We start from the raw sequence: 19,827 nt of genomic DNA, 5'->3' as shown, positions 1-19,827 counted from the left end.
AGACCTGCTGCAAGCCTGGCAGCCTCTCGTGGTGCACCGAGATGTGGCTCATTACAACACCAACAACTTCCTCGACGAGCCTATCTTTTACAATGCACTTTTTCCCAACATACCTCGATCACGTGCTTACGTGCAATGTTTCACATGTTCTGGTGTTAATGTCGTACGAGACCTGCGGAATAACCGGAATGAAACATGGCACTCAGCAGGACATATTGCAACCGCTGTTCGAATGCGCTCTGTAAGAGTTGTCTCCCAGCTTATTCAAGAATTGTTGCATACCTTCAGACGACTGGGACTCCATTTTGATGCCAACAACAATAAACCTGCAATGCGTGTTCTCTCCCTTCAACAGGTGCATATATCATCAGCTGCATTAACAGAATCTGTGTGCCTGTCTTCCTCTCCACTTCCTAGTGCTGTAAAAAAGTGCCTGTACCACCTCTGTGTTACCATTCGGCATCCTTACGTGTGGAAAGACAGGTTTGGATCCCGATGGATAGGAATGCTACCTCCGCGTTCTCCCCCATGCCCACAGTGGGTCACCATGTATGCTCCGCCGATTATAAAACGGACTGGTGATATCTCTTGGAGAATTGTACATATGATTTTACGTACCAATGTTTTATTACAACGATTTGGTGTTTTAAATTCTGTTTCATGCCCCTTTTGTATGGCCTCTGAAGATTTACATTATGCTTATGTTGACTGTATTTTTTTACAAGGCTGACCCCACTTTTTACTTTGCTGTCACAATTGTGCTGCCATATGAATGTTTCTTTTTCTTTATGTAGGTTTATTTTTGGTTTGTGGTTAAATCCCAAAAATGCTGTCGTATCTGTACTCACCAATTTTTTCATATCCGAAGGGAAGCTAGCAATTTATAACACAAGGAAAGCTAAACTTCTTGCAAACCCTGATGCTGGTTACAATGTTTTAACAGTTTTCAAGGCCCTTACCATGGCCAAGCTATGTGCAGAGTTTTCTTTTCACCAAAACTTAAATAATTTAGACCTTTTAAAGAAAAATGGTGCTACAAGAACTTAATGTGTAAAGTATTCTATAATTATGTCACCTTTTAATTTTAAAGGTGCACTTGTACTATTTTATGTTATAATGTTTTACCTTCCTTTTATGATTGTTGTTTGTTGAGTATGTCTAACTGGTTTTTTTCCAACCTTGTTTAAATAAAGGTATACAAAAGTCTCAGTGTCTCTCTGTCTCTCTGTCTCTCTGTCACCACCTGTCGGCTGTCGGTGCATTGGGTGCGGTGCCATGGCGTCTGCTCGTGTTTTGGCATTGTCGCTCCGTGCTCGTGGTTTGTATCTCTACCCTCCCCTTACCTCTTCTCACCTTTGTGCCGTATTTTGTGTATCCCCCTTCCATGTTATCATCCCTTCCCCCCTCTTGAGAGTGAGAGAGTGAGGGAGCACACGTGGTGAGACCGGTAAAGGTTCTCTCTTAGGGGCGGTTCCCTCCGGTTTTTTCGCTTCGTGTTACAAATCATAATACTTTTTTCCGTTTCTTTTTTCGTAAATATTTTTATTTTTCGTTTGTTTACTGGAGCTTTTTGGCTTCATTAACCCTTTATACATTTATCCTTTGTTTAAACGTGGAAACGATGGTGGATAGCTCTCGTTACACATCTCTTGAAGTGCTAACCCGGAAGCACGGGTTGGTTTGTTCACCTCCATCGGGAATCGACGTCGAGGCCATTATCCTTGCCGTCGGAGAGTTAATCGGTTTGGATAATGTAAAAGCGGCTTCTCGCATGAATAAACGCGTGGTAATCTTTGTTTCCACAGTACCCATGGTTGCTCAAATAGTCGAGCACGGGCTTTTCTTTGCTCCCGGCGTGTTTGTTCAGGTTTGTCCACTCGACACGCCGGCAGTTCGGGTTTCTCTCTCTAACGCTCCTCCGTTCCTTAAGAACAAAGACCTGGTTACTGAACTAAACAAACTTGGTTCTGTGGTCTCTTCAGTTACTATGGTTCCTATACGAGGGAAAAATAACCGTTTAAAACACGTCATGTCCTTTCGTCGTTTTGTTTATATGATTTTACCGCGTGGTGTAACCTCTTTAAATGCGGTATTGCCCTTCAACGTCGAAGGTCACACTTATCGGGTCTTTGTCTCCACAGAGTCTCTAGTTTGTTTTGAGTGTGGTCAATATGGTCATTTAAAAGACTCGTGCCCGAAAAAGTCCACAGATAGAGTCACTAGCCTGAATGTTGATGAACAGCAGGGCTCTACTGAGATCGTTGTTGATGATGTAAACAGGATGGATGGTGCTGACACAAACCCCATTGTAGACAAACAGAGAACCAGGAAAAGAACCCTCTCACCTTCTAGCGACCTCAACGAGCCTGATAATAAGGTCTTGGCCAGTCCTCCAACCTATGCTCAAGTGGTTAGTGAAGGTGACGATGGAGTGCAACCTCCTCCTCAGCAGATGCCTCCAGTTGAGGAAATTCCTCAACCTCCTCTGCCTTCAGAATATTTTGAGGGTAATGTGATAAATGCTGAAAATTTATGTGTTGGCCAGACAGCACCTGAGTCGCTCCGGTGTTCTGAGGGTAAACCTCCATGTGAGGTTGAGCCTCCATGTGTGTCCCTTGCTGAAGCTTGTGTTGATTGTGCCTCCTCTCCCTCTGTGGGGAGTGGTGAGTGTGTCAGAACTAGTGATGTGTTTGTGATCGAATCCTCCATTGAGGCAGCTGAGCCTTGTCAAGCTCATGGTCAGCAGGGTGATAGTGCTGAAGTCTCAGATTGTCGCGTTGATGAGTCCATTGCTTCAGCAATGGACTCTCAATGCAATGATTGTGACTCTGATGGGGGTTCTTCCGTTGCCTCACTGAGTGATGGTGAGGCCGACTTCTCATCGGAGCATGTCTCTGGAGACTCTGTCCCTCCTGCTGAAATCATGGATTTCCTACAAAAAACTTACCGTAAAAGGCGCGTGAAAATTTGCGATTTATTTGTTTGACACTCACCCCTTCATTAGTGGGGTTCTGGAAGTTGTACAACAATCTGCGGCCCTTCATATCTCTGATCAATCACTGAAAAGACTTAAGAGGTACCTAGTCACAGCAAGGACAGAATTAAACCTGTAATGGCTGTGTTGCTGCCTATGTTTTTATGAACATAGCAAGTTTGAACATTAATGGTGGGCGCAGTCATCTGCGTAGGTCCCAGACTGTGCAATTAGCCAGGAGGGAAAAGATTGATGTACTTTTATTGCAAGAACCTCGTGCCACTGCAGACTGCATGGCTGATTGGCAGCAACAGCTGATTGGCACTTGGTTTTTTAGTAATACAGATTCTGTGAGTGCGGGTATTGCTTTTTTTGTCAGTACACGTTTGTCTGTCTCCGCCCTATCTTTAATTGAAATTGTACCAGGCTATCTAGCCTCTGTAGAGCTTGAATACAATCAGCAACGATTTATGTTTGTTAACGTCTATGCTCCAAGCGATAGTACAGATACAGGAACTTTTTTTAATCAGTCCTTTAATTTCCTGAGACACCTCTCTTCTGATATGTTGTTGTGCTTAGGGGGGGTGACTTTTACTGTACTTTAAACCCAACTATAGATAGGACAGTGCAGAGCCACATCCAGCTTCAAGTAGGCCTCTCTCCAATATAATTTCGCGGCATGACCTCAACGATGTATGGCGACAACAACACCCAAACCTGCAGCAATTTAGCTGGTGTCGGGTTTTACTAAATCATCTGTCACTTGCTCGTCTTGATAAATTTTATATTCCTAACTCTGCTGTCAATCTTGTGACATATACGGCTATTGTCCCTTCAGGCTTCTCTGACCATTCTTTGGTAAAACTGTGCTTTTCTTTTCCTCGTTTCAAACGCCGCACCCTGTATTGGTCTTTTAACACCTCCCTTCTGAGCGATCCTTTCTTTAAATCATCCTTTGTGGTTTTTTGGGACAAGGTTGTGTATTTCCAACATCATTTCCTACATCTCTGTCAGTGGTGGGACTATGCTAGTACTCCAAGTGTGCGGCGTCACCATGCCAAGATCAAAAGAGCTCTCTGAGGCCTTCAGAAAGAAGGTTATAGATGCCTACGAGTCTGGGAAGGGATTTTAAAAGATTACCGTAAATCCATCTGAAGACGTTTCAAGGCACATGGGCCTGAGCTTGACCTCGGTACTATGCTAAAGCGCAGATCCGTGTTTTCTGTCAGCAATACAAAACCAATTGCTCTCAAAGTAAACAATTATGTATTGATGCCTTGAAACAAGAAATTCTACGATTGCAGGAAGGTACTGAGGTCCTGAGTGATGAAAGACGGTGTCAACTCCTCTTTGAAAAACAAACTCTGCTTAAGGAATTAATTCAAGAAAATGGTATTGGTGCCTTAGTCAGGCTGAGAGTGAATGGTTTACTGTCGTCAGACACATGTTGTAAAGATTTCTTTAAGTTTGAGAAGATGACGAAGGCGAGCCAGCAAATGCTTAGTCTTCGGGCTAGTGATGGGCATATTCTTAGTGAAAATACGGAGATTGTTCATTTTGTTCGGTCTTATTTTGAGAATATGTTTTCCTTTAAGCCCAATGATGTGCCTGCAATGCAGAATATTACGACCAATTTACCGCAGATAGATGAGCATCAACGGCATGTCTTGGATGAGAACATTACTCTCGGTGAACTCAAAACTGCGCCGATGGCCTTCCTGATCATAAGGCTCCTGGTTTTGATGGGCTACCAGCTGAATTTTATAAAACCTTTTGGGACATGCTTGGTCCTGCTTTGCACTCAGTGTTTTTATACAGTCTGCGTGAGGGATTGTTACCCCTTAGTTGTCAGCGTGCAGTTGTTTGCCTTATCCCTAAGAAAAACGACCTGCAATTGATACAGAACTGGCGTCCAATCTCTCTTCTCTGCACAGATTACAAGATTTTTGCCAAAACGCTAGCTAACCGTGTAAAGACTGTTTTAAGCACAGTTATACATCAGGATCAATCGTACTGTGTTATGCACAGATCTATGCACGATAACATTTTTTTGGTACGAGACCTGTGGGATGTGTGTGCATTTCAACAACAACATACCGGTCTCTTTTTTATTGACCAAGAAAAGCCTTTTGACTCTGTTAATCATGAGTATTTGTTTCACATTTTAAAGCAATTTGGTTTTGGGGCATCCTTTATTTCATATGTATCCTTATTGTATAATCACATTTTTAGCTTGATCAAAATCAATGATGGTCTCTGTTCACCTTTGCGGATTGGGAGGGGAATTCGGCAAGGTTGTCCCTTATCTGGAATCTTGTACTCTCTTTGCATTGAGCCCCTTTTGATTTGTTTACGATCTTCTCTTATGGGATTTTCAGTGACTCCATCAGAAAATCCCGTTATCATTTCGGCCTATGCTGATGATGTATGTGTTGCTGTTCGCAGCAGCAATGACATTGCTCTGCTATTTGAGTGTGTACAGGTCTACTCTCAAGCATGTACAACGCAAATTAATTGGTCGAAATGCAAAGCAGTTTGGGTCGGCGGTATGCGGTTTTCTTTTTGCCCATCCAATTCTCCCTATGGATTTGACATGGGGAAAAGAAGGTGTGAAATACCTCGGTGTTTATCTTGGAACCCCTGGGTTTGTCAAAAGGAATTGGGATGGTTTGCTCCACAAAATTAGCAATAAATTAAACAGATGGAGAGGAATTTTGTCGACCTTGTCTTTTCGAGGTCGTGCCCTGGTCATTAACAACCTGGTGGCCCCTCTCTTATGGCATAAAATGATTGCCATGCAGCCACCTGCAACGTTGGTGTCGTCAATCCAAAAATGCTTACTTGACTTTTTTGGGGATGGCAAACACTGGCTAAAGCGAGAGACTATTTCCCTTCCACTGACGGAAGGGGGTCATGGGCTTGTGGACATTCTTTGTCGGGTGATGGCCTTCCGAGTCTCTACAGCTCGTCGTTTTATATTTCTGGAAGCCTTGCCCTGGAAATCTACTGCAAACTGTGTATTAAAACAAGCCGGCATGCTAGGCTACAACTGTGAACTCTTTTTCATGGAGCTGCAACATGTCGATGCTTCGCTGCTCCCTGACTTTTACCAAGATGTCTTGCACGTCTGACGGTCCATTTCAGTAACTCGGCAAATGAGGACGTACAACAGTGAAAGGTTCCTCCGGGAACCCCTTTTCTACAATGCCCTCTTTCCTGCTATCCCTCGCTCACGTGCTTTTGTGCAACGTTTTTTGAGTGCTGGCGTGAAAACGACTCGGGACCTTCGTGACTGTAACAGAAATAGTTGGTTCTCTGCAGGACATCTTCAAGTAAGAACTGGCATCAGATCTTTGAGGAGTGTCGCCAAGGTCCTACAGGAAATCTTGTGTGTTTTTAGGCACATGGGCCTGAGCTCAACCGCCAACATTGGTGACCACCATACACCACCACAGATCTGTGCTAGCTCCAGCCTGCCAGCTGATAGCGCCACAACATCTATCTTGTTATCCTCATCACCACTTTCCAGCAAGGATAAAAAGAGACTGTATCGTTTGTGTATCTCAGTTCGGTTTCCCTCGTTACAGCCTCTTTCTTTTGGGGCTCGATGGAAAGAGAAACTGCCTTCTGGGTCTCCCTCCCATCCGCAATGGTCTGCAATGTATGTTTCACCGATTGTTAAAAGGACTGGTGATATTGCTTGGAGACTCGCCCATATGGTGTTGCCCTCCAATGTTTTATTACATCGTTTTAATGAGGATAATTCAGTGGAATGCCCCTTTTGTATGATTTCTGAAGACCTTTTCCATGCTTACGTAGATTGTGCAAGACTTTCTCCCTTCTTTGGTTTTTTATCAACTTTTTTTAATTGTATGAACTTTTCTTTTTCTACACGTGTTTTTATCTTTGGAACACCACTTAGTTATAAAAAACGCTCTGAGACTGCTCTTGCTAATTTCTTAATTTCTATTGGAAAATTAGCAATCTACAAAACAAGAAAAGCAAAGCTCCTGGCAAATGCTGATATTTTATGTGATGTGGTAATTGTGTTTAAGGCTCTAGTCATGGCAAGGTTATGCTTGGAATTTTCTTTTTGCCAAATGAAAGATGATTTACAAACCTTTGTGAAAAAATGGTGTGTAGAGGGTGGGTTTTGTAAACTTGATCATGGTTTGTTAAGTTTTTTATTTTAGTGTTTGGTGTTTTTATTGTTGTTGTTCGGCTGCACATGTTTGGAATTGGAATGACTATTATTTGCATGACTTGTGTGGTTTTCTTACCTTTATAATAAAAGAGCTTCAAAAGTCTCTCCCTCTCCCTCTCCCTCTCCCTATCCCTCTCCCTCTCCCTCTCCCTCTCCCTCTCCCTCCCTCTCTCCATCCCTCTCACTCTCCCTCTCCCCTCCCTCCTTCTGGCTGTTTGTTGTTGGGTGTGGCAAGATGGCGTGTGCTCGTGTTCTGTAGCTCCTGGCTCGTGTTGGTTTCGTCCTCGCCGCACCTCCCTTTTTACCTTTCCTTTTCCTTTTTTTTTTTTCCCCCATTTGTACCTTGGTCATGTCTGTTGACCTTTCCTCCCGTCCTTCTTCATTACCACCTGTCCCTCTTTTCCCCTCTTTCGAGACAGAGAGAGGGAGAGCCAGCATGGTGAGGGTTTGTTTAAACCACGTTTTTTTTCCTATTATTTATTTAATATAATTTTTTTCTATTCATTTTTTTTCTTTTTCTTTAGGATTATACAAATCTATTTACTGTTCGCTTCGTTTCTCCTCTGACGATATGGCTAATAGGAGTAGCCAAAGGTCTGCCGATCGTGTTACCGATGCGGGTTTATCGCGTAAGCACGGGCTGTGCCTTGTCCCGTGAGTTGAAATGGATGACATTTTGCTCGCGATTGGGGATTTGATCGACGTGAGTAACATTGTCATTCGTGCCGCGTCCCGTATGAATCACAAAATTGTGGTATTTGTTTCGCAAATACGTCTTGCCGACATTGTTGTGCAGAATGGTTTGACCTTGGGAAACGATCTGTTTGTTCCTGTGTCGTCGATGGACACGCCGGCAGTTAAAGTCATTCTGAGCAATGTTCCGCCTTTTCTAGGTAACGAGGAAATCCTACACAAGCTAGGTGAGTTTGGCACTGTCGTCTCTCGAATCATTAGGGTTTCTCTACGTACGAGAAACGGCAGGTTGAAGCACGTACAATCGTTTAGACGGTTTTGTTTTGTTGTACTAAAAGACGCAGCGAAACAGTTGAACACCTCCCACACCTTTAAGTTTAAAGTAGGCGAGCATGAATATAGGATCTTCATGGCTTCCGAGACCTTGATCTGCTATGGATGTGGAGCACACGGACACACAAGGCAGTATTGTCCAGACGCCAAGAAGACACGATACAGCAGCTGGGTCGCCCCCCCGTGACTGATGCAGTTATTGAGCCTGGTGGGGTACAGAAATCCACACGAGAAGACCAGGGTGTGGCAAATGGTGGCGGTGTTGCTGAGGTTAGTGCAGCAGCAGAGCATCCACTCATCCACTCGATGTGGACAAGAGGCTGCAACCTCAAGATAATATGGTTTATGACGAAGTATTGATGAAAGGCACCGAGGCTAAGAGGAACTTAAAACGTACCTTTTTGAGCGCCGAAATCGAAGACAAAGGTAGCAAAATGATACTCATACAGGCAAACAGTATCTCAGACGATCCTGATGATTCTCGGCAAGCTGGGCAAGGTGGTGATGAAACAGGGGAGAGTAGGACTTCGCCCCTTGCTCTTGTTGAAGAAAACCAAAGCACCAGTATTGGTTGTGATGATGGGACCATTGTCCCTTGTGACAACGAACAGTCTCAGGTGACAATGGTTGTTGCTCACATCCAGTTGTAACGTCCAAGGATGATGGTCTAAGCAGACCTACAATAGGCAACAGCGGTGGTACAGATGTGTCCCTGGTAATGCAACAAGAAGACTGCAGTGTTGATGACACAGAAGGTGTGCCAGCACCTGACACACAACAAAGGAGTTTCAACGTTGATGTGGTTAGGGAGCTGGATAAGGAAGCTCAAAGCCTTGGTTCTGTGAGCGATCACCAGGAAGAAGAACAAATGGAAATAACAAAGGAAAACGTCATCAGTTTCTTAAACGAAACGTTTAGGCAACGCTACGTTGTAATCAAAGATCATTTTCCCGATGTTAAAACTTTCATCAGGACTGCAAGACCCCTCCTGCAAAGAAATGACCCAAAGGAAATATCGGAGGCCCAATTTCAGCGTCTTCAAAAAGCGGTTACAAAGGCGAATAAATAATTGCAGGCGGAGGGTGAGTTACCTTTGTAAAATGGCAATGCGAGAGATATGTATTGCATCCCTGAATATCAGTGGGGGTTGTACCCCCTTACGAAAAATTCAGACAATTCAGGCAATGGAGAGGGTGAAAGCCGGCATCTTCTTGATACAAGAGACCCATGCTACGAACACCGGGGTTGCTGAATGGGGTAAACTTTATCGAGGGCAGTGGTGGTTGAGTGGTTTTACCACACCCAAAGCTGGAGTTGCCATCGCCTTAAGTGATAGAATTCCTGCTCGGAAGGTTGTCTTTAAGGAAATTTATAACGGACATCTGATAGCGGTGGAATTATATTGCAACACACAAAAGATCATCATTGTGAACGTGTATGCACCGAGTGAACCCATGGAAAGAAGAGTGTTCTTTTCCACTCTGCATGACTTTGTAAAAGGACTAGATACAACCGCTTTCATCTGTATTGCTGGTGATTTCAATTGCACTATCAATCCTTCCGAAGACAGGACCGGTCATGAACCCCATCCGGCTTCTACGAAGATTTTGGAGAACATCATCAAGAATCATAATTTGAAAGATGCTTGGAGGTTGCAACATCCAACTTCACAGTGCTATACTTGGTGCAGATGCCATGATGGGAGGATATCAATGGCAAGGCTAGACATTCTACGTGAATAAGTCAAAGCTAAATGTGATGGCCACAACCCAGATACTCCCAACTGGTTTCACAGACCATTACCTGGTTTCAATGGGTTTTAATTTGCCTCTGGCCTCAGGTGGTAGTTCGTATTGGTCATTTAACTCCCACCTGCTGAATGATATGAAATTCAAAGATGCTTTTCGAGCCGTGTGGGAAAGAATTCGGTCCTCCAAATTTGAGCATGCTAACCTTCGACTGTGGTGGGACCTCGCAAAGGGTCAGGTCAAATTGTTCTGTCAACAATATAGTCTTTATGCCACTAAATTGCAAAATCACTCAATTGATTCATTAAAGGCTGAAATTGCAGCCCTGGAGGAAAACATTAATATGGCTGGGAAAGACACTACAGGTGACCGGCTGTTATGGACTAAAAAGGCAATCTTGACTGAAATGGTACGGCAGCGGGCAATGGGCACCCTGGTACGCATGAGAATGAGTTATTTAACGTTGGATATGCCAAGTAAGGACTTTTTTAGTTTGGAGAACTCTGTCAAAAAATCACAACAGATTCACAGGCTACGTGCTGCTAATGGGTCAATAGTGACCTCACAACAGGAGATCAAGTCTGTTTTGAAGGGTTTTTATACAAACTTGTACTCCTCCCAGAGCATAAGTAATGAGACCTTGCAGGAGCTGACTACTGGGCTTCCGAGACTTGAGGAGGACCAGCAACGCACACTGAACATGTCAATTTCAGCTGCTGAGCTTGAAACTGCTATGCGGAGCTTGAAGGATGGTAAAGCCTCTGGGATTGATGGTTTGCCCGGAGAGTTCTATAAAACTTTTTGGAACCTTGTGGGACCCGACCTGCTTGAGGTATTTGATGAATGCCTTAATGTTGGAGAGTTTCCCCTGTCCTGCAGAAGAGCAGTCATGTGCCTATTGCCAAAGGCTGGGGACACTCAACTAGTCGAGAATTGGCGGCCTGTCTCATTGCTGTGCGCGGATTACAAGATTTTGTCGAAGGTTTTAGCAAACCGTTTGGGAACTGTGATCAGCTAGCTCTATTGTGCACCCTCACCAGACCTACTGTGTACCAGGAAGGTCAATGTATGATAATATATTTTTGATAAGGGATATTATTTCTTGTAATAAGTACTTGTGTGCCAGTTTTGAGTTGTTGTTTCTTGACCAAACAAAGGCTTTTGATCGAGCTGATCACACATATTTGTTTTCTGTTCTGGAGCGGATGGGTTTTGGTGAAACTTTCATTTCCTATGTCAAGCTGTTATACACTACTAACTTCTGCATGATGAAAGTAAACAACAGTTTATGTTCCCCCTTTCCTTTCCGACGGGGTATCCGTCAAGGTTGTCCCGTTTCTGGACTTCTGTATATAATTGCCCTTGAACCACTCTTAGCATCCATCAGGCAGCGAATAACTCAGGATGTGGGAGCCAGTTTTGGTTCAATATTTGAGGTCACAGCTTATGCTGATGATGTATGCGTTCTGATTAAAGGCCCAAGTAGTGTTGCTGCAGTGCAGCGTTGCTTTAAAGATTACTCTGCGGCCTCTTCCGCCAAAGTAAATTGGAGCAAGAGTGTAGCCTTATGGTGCGGTTCAGATAACCTTTCTTTAACACTGCCACCGTCACTCCCACAGAATGTAGAGTGGAAAACAGATAGGGTCAAATATCTTGGTGTCTATCTCTGCAACCAGGAAGTAGAAATGAAGAACTGGGAAGGAATGATTGAACAAACTACACACCGGTTGAAATGATGGAAAGGATTGCTGCGATCTCTTTCTTATAAAGGCCGCACTCTTGTCATAAATAACTTGATAACAGCAAGATTACGGCATAAACGAATTGCCTTGCAGCCACCCAAGGAGTTGATGCCAGCCATCGAGCGGGTCTTGCTTAATTTATTTTGGAATGGATACCACTGGCTTCAGCCTCAAATACTGTACCATCCTCGGAAGGAGGGTGGACATGGAATTGTGGATGTGTCCACCCGGCTTATGGCTTTTCGCCTACAGTCTGTGCAACGTCTGTTCTATGCTGAAGAGCTGCCCTGGCGCCTATTTGCGTTTTTTTTGCTGCAACAAGCGGGAGGCCTGTGTTGTGATAGGCACCTGTTCCTGGTGAACCTTGACCGTGTCAGCTTAGTTTCAATCCAAATTTTTTATCAGGGTTTGCTGAAAGTTTGGAAAGGCTTTGGGGTTCATCGTTGCCTTGAGGCTTATAATTAAATTGCCGGATGTTTATACAAGAACCAATTTTCTATAATGGGTTTTTCCATGCATTCCTCATAGTCCCACTTTGATTAGGAAATTTACTCAAGAAGGAGTTGGCAAAGCTTGTGACCTGAGGGATACATCTGGGCCAAAATGGATGTCTGCTGGCAGGGTGGCGACCATTCTTGGTTTAAGATCCGTGCGTGTTGTCAGCCAAATTATACGCATCGTCAAGAGGAAGTTTAAAGAGTTAAATATTGTCTGGGAAGGTGAAACAATGTCGAGGATTTTCGGCTGTCCTTCCCTGAAATTGAGGTGCTCCCAGCTCTCGAGTCAAATGGTGAACTTGTATCTCCTTTTCATTTGGTAATAAAGGCGGGTATTCACAAGCTCCTTCGAGAAAACCAAGCATCACTCTTCGCCGGAGTGACACGAGTGGCCTTGTGGTCAGAAAGGTTAGGGCCAGGATCTCCTGCCACGCCACTGTGGCCTAATATGTACAAACTACCTATTTATGGGTTCCTAGCAGATATCCAGTGGAGATTAGAACATTGGGCTCTCCCTGCGAACACCTTTGTTCATCACCCTGATAGTTCAGTACCGGTAACATGCCCCTTCTGTGGACAGAAGGAGGATCTCTTTCATGCCTATGTGAAATGCGAAAGACTAATACCTCTTTTCTTGATTCTCACACACCTTTTTGATCAGTTGTCTTTTCCTTTCACTTCACATTATTTTATTTTTGGTGTACCTTTCAGACCCTCCTGCAAGGACTCTGGTGTTCTCCGAAACTTCTTAGTTGCTATAGCAAAATATTCAATATATAAATCAAGGAAAATTAAAATTGATAATGGGCATGGGTTTGATGTTGTTCCTATGTTTACAGGGCTGGTGTCTGCAAGAATAAGGTTAGAGTTTGATTATTATGTGGCGAATGAAAATGTCAAACTCTTTGAGTGCAAATGGTGTATTAATGAAGCCTTATGTGTTGTGAATGAATTGAATTTGGACTTTCTTTTTTAATAATTACATTAAGAACTGTGTTGGTTTTTTCTATTTTTCTCTCCTGTAAAATTTGACTTGACCTGGTTTATTTTGGTGAAATAAATGGTGTTGCAAATTCAATTCTCTCTCTCTCTCTCTGAGGAATTGTAAAATTGCAACTGGACATCTATCTTTTGCAGGAGTGTAAATTGCAAATTATGAGTATGGTATGGGCAAATCCTTGTATTTTGGTAGTATGGAGAGTCAAATTGGCTCAGGGAATACCAACAGATGTTGAGGATTGGATTTCCTCATTCATTTTCTGGAGGTTGACATCCTGAGATAAATCTGGGGCATTGATCTTGGTTCGTGTTTAAGCTTCTAAGAGCAGAGGAAAAGGTGGAGTTCCTGCACCATTTGACACTCCACCATCTCTGAGCCTGATTGATTCTTGGACCTGAGCCTGATGGGAGGATGCAAAGAAGAAAAGAAAGAAGAGGATATAAACAATGTGCAAAGCTTGAGACTCATGTGTTTGCATCCTACTCAAGTCAAGCCAAGAATAAACACAAACTCAAAATCAATACAACAGTTATAAGAGACAATGGACAAGAACACATGGGAACATTCATGATACAATCAGGACAGGGAACAAACAACAATAAGAGGTAGACAAGACAGACCCAATATGGAAAGCTAACTTGTATACTCTCTACCGAGTGCCATTCTTCTACTAGGCAGAACAGTTTACGTTTTGTATCCCACTGATAGGCCGGATCTGGAACTGGACCTGAACTAAAATCTCATTGGCTTGTTCTTCTCACCTAACCACCTCACCACCAAGTTTTGGCATAAGTCGTCCACAACATTCTGAAATATCATTCTATATATCGTTTTTTGTCCCTTTCTCACTCAATGGTGAAGAATCGCTTAAAAATTCTCGTATCCGGATCCATGTTCGGATCTTGACCAAAATCGAATTGATTCGGCCTCGTCACACACACAACCTCTCAAACAAGTTTCGTCCGAATCCATGCATAACTTCGAGATATCGTGCTATAGATTGTTTTTAGCCAGATCAATCGATGGTGAAGAATCACATTTAAAATTCTCTGATCCGGATCCGGGTTCGAATCTTCACCAAAATTGATTTGCCTGTTATTTCGATTTATGTTCGATTTGATTTCCGTAGTTCGTTATGATTTGCATGTTATTTCAATACAAGTCTTAACAAGATGCCTGTTTACATACGGAATGATACATTCTCTTAAGTCAAGAAGACACCAAGCAATAGACCAAGTGTCCACGGGTATCTGGACTAAATTTCATGCTCATGGTCAAATCATTCATTAAATGTCAGGAAATTCCTTTTTTTATCAGCAAACTCACAATAATTATCGTTTGAGTGTCAGATCATCATTCTTTCCCTCTCAATGTGCTAAACGAAGACTTTGCTTATTTGGTTTATCATTTTTTTACGTCACGATTGTTTTCCAAGCAATACCAATCACTCTGTTATGCAGAGTCCAGACATGGTCATTGCAGACACATATTAATATCGACAGCCAATGAACATGCACTTTATTGCTTGGTTCTGTATCCATGATTGGCTATTGGTTATCCAATGAGTTGTACAGGTTAGGTATACCACCGATTGCGTAAACCTCTGATGAATGTCAGAGTACAAGTCGCATACAAATGGCAATCTTATTGGGCATTAAATGTTGTACTTCACTGTGAATCTTGACGGTATCTGGTGCAGGGTGAATGAAAAACATTCGCTGGGAAAGATGGTATGTTCAACCAGCCATTGATTAATTCATGACATTGCTGAAAAGTGACAAATGTGATTTGCGCTAAGATGTCTTGCAATGTTTGGCGAAGAACCAACGTGTCTGTTCGAAGATGCTCCACAAGTTGTCCTGCATGACTGTCCATCACACAGTAAACTAGTTACCATGTATATGAAGTCAAAATTCTGCCCCAACAGACATTAATAGACAGCACTTCAATATTTGGAAGGCACTTAAAATGTAAGCTGCTGTGCATGTTTTTCAACTCCTGGATGAAGACGGAATCTTTCGTACTCCTTAGTAATCCATTAAACTGGCAATACCTACCACCAATTCCCCACACCAGAGAAAGGAGCATTTCAGCACTTTGATTTGAGTTTTCCTTTGTCCTTTTCCCCGTTATCAATCACAAGTATTCTGTAGATCATGCGTGGGTTTATATAGATTATATGTTCTGAAATCTGGATTTGTCTGAAAACCTTTGTAAGGGGTGACGATGGCACCAAGCTCCTGCCCTGCCTTGAGCACAATACTCCTCTGCTCCCCTCTGTCCTCAGCCAAGTCTCTCCACTCCCAACCATCCCCACCTTATGGAAATCCCTCTTCACACAATCCTCTCATCTCAACCATGCTCTATCTCATCTCAACCATGGCCTTTCCTCCTACCTCGTTCCCTCAACCTATCCGTTCTCTTTGCCATTCTCAGTTCCCACATCCGCACCAAATGTCCAGTCCATCTCAGCCGGCATTTCACCAATCTCCCCATCAAGCTCATCTACACACCAATCTCTGCCATCTGTTCATCCATTCTCCTTCTATTCACCCTCTTCACTCCTACCATCCTCCTGACAGTTGTTCTCGCAAACCTCTGCAGCCTCTGTTGATGTCTCTCTCATTGCCACTGTCTCCAGTTTCCAGACCGATGATAGTTGGAATAAAAACTGATTGTTTCACATAAAATTGACAACTCTACTAGCAAGAGGTTATTATAATTGACAAAACAAAACTTGAACACGGTGGTTCCAAATTGGTTTCATGCTGCAGCTCTCTGAATTGTCATTTCCCATCATATAACAGTATGTATATATATATATATATATATATATATATATATATATATATATATTCAAAGTGATGTGATTTACTTGGGGATGAGTCAATTTGTAGCCCCATCCTTTCCCTCTCAATCCATTTGATCCAGAAAGCGACGAACAACCTGTGCACCCACACAGTCAAAATTCATTCTAACACCTGTTGCAAATGGCCAGCATGGTGGGTAATGGAATGAAGTCATATCAAAATGTGCACAATCATAGCTTTAATTGTTAATTGTCATGAGTTTTATTTATGTAGGACATGTAGTAAGTCATTTACTCATCATATTCATATGTTTTATGCAGAGTACAAGCATATTACAGGCTTGTTTAGGTATCCCAGCCAATTTTTTTTGTTTTTCTCATTGGGATGCAATGCTATGGGGAAAGCCCTGATATATATATCTGATATCTGATATAGATATATATGATATATATATCTGATATATATATATATATATGTATTTCAGACAGTGCATTCAGAAAGTATTCAGACCCCTTCACTTTTTTCACATGTTGTTATGTTGCAGCCTTATGCTGAAATCGTTTAACTTCATTTTTTTCCCTCATCAATCTACACTCAATACCCCATAATGACAAAGAGAAAACAGGATTTTAGAAAGTTTTGCAAATTTATTAAAAATAAAAAACTGAAATATCACATTGACATAAGTATTTATACCCTTTGCTATGACAATTGAAATTTAGCTCAGGTGCCTCCCATTTCTCTTGATCATCTTTGACATGTTTCTACACCTTGATTGGAGTCCACCTGTGGTAAATTCAATTGATTGGACATGATTTGGAAAGGCACACACCTGTCGATATAAGGTCTCACAGCTGACAATGCATATCAGAGCAAAAACCAAGCCATGAGGTCGAAGGAACTGCCTGCAGAGCTCAGAGCCAGGATTGTGTCGAGGCACAGATCTGGGGAAGCCTTCAAAAAAAAATTGCTGCATTGAAGGTTCCCAAGAGCACAGTGGCCTCCATAATTCTTAAATGGAAGAAGTTTGGAACAACCTGGACGCTTCCTAGAGATGGCCGCCCGGCCAAACTGAGCAATCGGGGGAGAAGGGCCTTGGTAAGAGAGGTGACCAAGAACCCGATGGTCACTCTGGCTGAGCTCCAGAGATCCTGTATGGAGATGGGAGAAACTTCCAGAAGGACAACCATCACTGCAACACTCCACCGATCTGGGCTTTACGGCAGAGTGGCCAGATGGAAGCCTCTCCTCAGTGAAAGACACATGAAAGCCCGCTTGGAGTTTGCAAAAAAGCACCTAAAGGACTCTCAGACTGTGAGAAACAAGATTATCTGGTCTGATGAAACCAAGATTGAACTGTTTGGCCTCAATTATAGGCGTCATGTCTGGAGGAAACCAGGCACCACTCATCACCTGCCAAATGCCATCCCAACGGTGAAGCATGGTGGTGGCAGCATCATGCTGTGGGAGTGTTCTTCAGCAGCAGGGACTGGGGGACTGGTCAGGGTTGAGGGAAAAATGAACGGAGTAAAGTACAGAGATATCCTTAATGAAAACCTGAAACAGAGCGCTCAGGACCTCAGACTGGGCCGAAGGTTCACCTTCCAACAGGACAATGACCCTAAGCACACAGCCAAGACAATGCAGGAGTGGTTTCGGGACAACTCTGTGAAGGTCCTTGAGTGGCCCAGCCAGAGCCCTGACTTGAACCCAATCGAACATCTCAGGAGAGACCTGAAAATGGCTGTGCACCGACGGTCCCCATCCAACCTGACAGAGGTTGAGAGGATCTGCAGAGAAGAATGGCAGAAAATCCCCAAATCCAGGTGTGCAAAGCTTGTCACGTCATACCCAAGAAGACTCGAGGCTGTAATCACTGTCAAAGGTGCTTCAACTAAGTACTGAGTTAAGGGTCTGAATACTTATGTCAATGTGATATTTCAGTTTTTTCTTTTTAATAAATTTGCAAAACTTTCTAAAATCCTGTTTTCGCTTTGTCATTGTGGGGTATTGAGTGTAGATTGATGAGGGAAAAAAATGAATTTAAACGATTTCAGCATAAGGCTGCAACATAACAAAATGTGAAAAAGGTGAAGGTGAAGGAGCTGTGCTCCAAAGCGAGTCGAAAGAATTGACGCGACCAAAGACGGAATTCGTCCGAGTTGCTTTATTGAAACAAAACAGCTCAGGTATTCTGACAAAGCCCGTTTATCGGGCAGCAATATATATACACATTTATGCCCGGGCGTTTGCCCGGGAAAACCGAGACCGGGCATGCCCGGGTGTCAAGGGCGAGTCCTGGAAAGGCGAGTCTGGACATGTCCGGGCGTCCTGGACGCGGCCTGGCAAGTCGAGGCTGGGCGTGCCCGAGCGCTCTGGGCGAGCCCTGGAAAGGCGAGAGCGGGCATGCCCGAACGCTCTGGGCGAGCCCTGGAAAGGCGAGTCTGGACATGCCCGGGCGTCCTGGACGCGGCCTGGCAAGTCGAGGCTCGGCGTGCCCGGGCACTCTGGGCGAGCCCTGGAAAGGCGAGAGCGGGCATGCCCGGGAAAGACGAGACCGGGCGTGCCCGGGAGGTTCGGGCGTGACCGGGAACAGCGAGTCCGGGCATGCCCAGGAGAGGCGCGTCTGGGCCCGTCCGGACGAGCCCGGCATGGCGATCGCGCCCTGGCCGCGTCCTGGCAGGTGCAAGGCGATTGTGTACATTCAGCGGGAACCGCTACACACGCCCCTCCAGAATCGACCTGCACCGGCAGGGTCAATTTAAGGGGGGTCCGGATGACCCGGCTGAAGCGACCCCTGGAGGGTCGTGGGGGGGGGGGGTCCGATCCGGTGTTGGGTGGTCGAGTGGGGGGAACTGTAGATGGGGGGCGGCCTCGCCGCGGAGGAAGGGCCAACCGTGGTGGTCGGTCGACGTCCACGTGCGCCGGTTTGAGGCGGTCCACAGAGATCCGGTCCGACCGGCCACCGACGAAGGACTTGTCGCCCCGTCGCAGGACCCGGAAGGGCCCGTCGTACGGCGGCCGGAGTGGCCCCCGGTGCGCGTCATGACGCACAAAGACGTACTCCGCTGTGCGAAGCGCCGGGGGGACGTAGGACTGGGGGCCACCGTGGCGGGACGTTGGCATGGGGGCAAATCGGCAGGCGGCCTCCTGGAGGTCCGAGCGCTGGTGTGCGGCGGACCAGGGACTGGTAGCGTCGGGCACGAACTCGCCCGGGATGCGGAGCGGCTGGCCGTAGACAAGCTCGGCGGCGGATTCCCGGAGGTCCTCCTTGGGGGCCGTGCGGAGGCCCAAAAGGACCCACGGCAGCCGGTCGGTCCAACCGTCGTCCTGAAGGCCAGCCATGAGTGCGGCCTTCATGGAGCGGTGAAACCGCTCGCACAACCCATTGGCTTGGGGGTGGTAGGCCGTGGTGTGGTGCAGCGTGACCCCCAACGAGCGGGCGACCGCGCCCCAAAGTTCGGACGTGAACTGTGGGCCGCGGTCGGACGAGATGTCCGCCGGTGCGCCGAAGCGCGTGACCCAGGTGGCGATGAACGCCTGCGCCACGTCGGCGGTGGTGGTGGAGGTGAGGGGCACGGCCTCCGGCCACCTGGTGGTCCTGTCCACCATGGTGAGCAGGTGGGTGAACCCCCGCGATGGGGGCAGGGGACCCACCAGGTCCACATGGACGTGATCGAAACGCCGTGCAGGCACGGTGAAAGGTGCTAGCGGGGCCTGGGTGTGGCGGTGGACCGTGGCCCGCTGGCAGGCCGTGCAGGCGTTGGCCCAGTCGCGGACGTTCCGTCGAAGGCAGTGCCAGAAGAAACGCGCCGACACCAGCTTC

This window comes from Myxine glutinosa, chromosome 9 (genome assembly GCF_964187855.1).
Source record: "Myxine glutinosa chromosome 9, kmMyxGlut1.1, whole genome shotgun sequence".
NCBI lineage: Eukaryota > Metazoa > Chordata > Myxini > Myxiniformes > Myxinidae > Myxine > Myxine glutinosa.
The sequence above is the reverse complement of the archived record's forward strand: the minus strand, read 5'-3'. Positions refer to the sequence as shown.